General features: G+C 48.0%; 1 protein-coding gene across 2 annotated transcripts in view; it reads left to right on the forward strand.

Moving 5' to 3' along the window:
• Positions 1–617: 617 nt before the first annotated feature.
• The window catches only part of pikfyve (phosphoinositide kinase, FYVE finger containing), a 29,428-nt gene continuing 29,386 nt past the window's right edge, over positions 618–659 (forward strand). For both annotated transcript variants that reach the window (XM_084451852.1, XM_084451853.1), the window contains exon 1: positions 618–659. This exon is cut by the window's right edge and continues 64 nt beyond it. The gene's annotated coding sequence lies outside the window, so the exon portion shown is untranslated.

The following is a 659-nucleotide window of genomic DNA, read 5'->3' on the forward strand; positions in this document are numbered from 1 at the left end:
CATATTCCTCAGCTGCAACAGGCCAGCATTAGCACTAGGTAATGTTAGGCTAGCTACATAGCTAGCTAGCTATTAGCCGACTGCCGCTGGCTATGCTATCTAGCTAGTCTAGACTCCTTCTATGGGTCTAGGTAGCTGTGTAGCTAGTCTAGACACAGCTACACAGTGTAGACTAGCTACTAGCTGATGTTGTTGGCGGTCGGTCTGATGCGATTGGTATGTTATGTTACCATCCCTGTCTTCAAATAAATTGTAAAGCTAGATTGTGCTGAGCTAACGTCATAACTAGCACGCATCTGAAACGTTTGCAGCCGAGCTCCCTCTACACACCAAGGTCGACATTTTGGCCCACCAGCTAGTGCTAGCTAGCTGGCCAACTTAGCTGTGCTAGCTATCTAGTTAGCTAATTGGCCAGGTCAGGAACTAGGGCTAAAAAGACCACGAACTTGCAATTTTGTCAACGCCTAACTGGTTGGAAATAGAAAGTAGTGTCATAAAGATATATTAAAGATATATGCTAGGCTGGGTCCAGCTGTCACAAGTTGCAAGGCCTGTAGTGGTCACATGATGGTGCTGCTGCTGGGTCTTCTCGTCCTCCGGTCCTCCCACATCCCGTGTTGCTTCACTGCCGCGAGCATCGTAGTTAGTCGCTCAAGGGA

Source organism: Borostomias antarcticus (assembly GCF_949987555.1).
Source record: "Borostomias antarcticus genome assembly, chromosome: 17".
Classification (NCBI taxonomy): Eukaryota; Metazoa; Chordata; class Actinopteri; order Stomiiformes; family Stomiidae; genus Borostomias; species Borostomias antarcticus.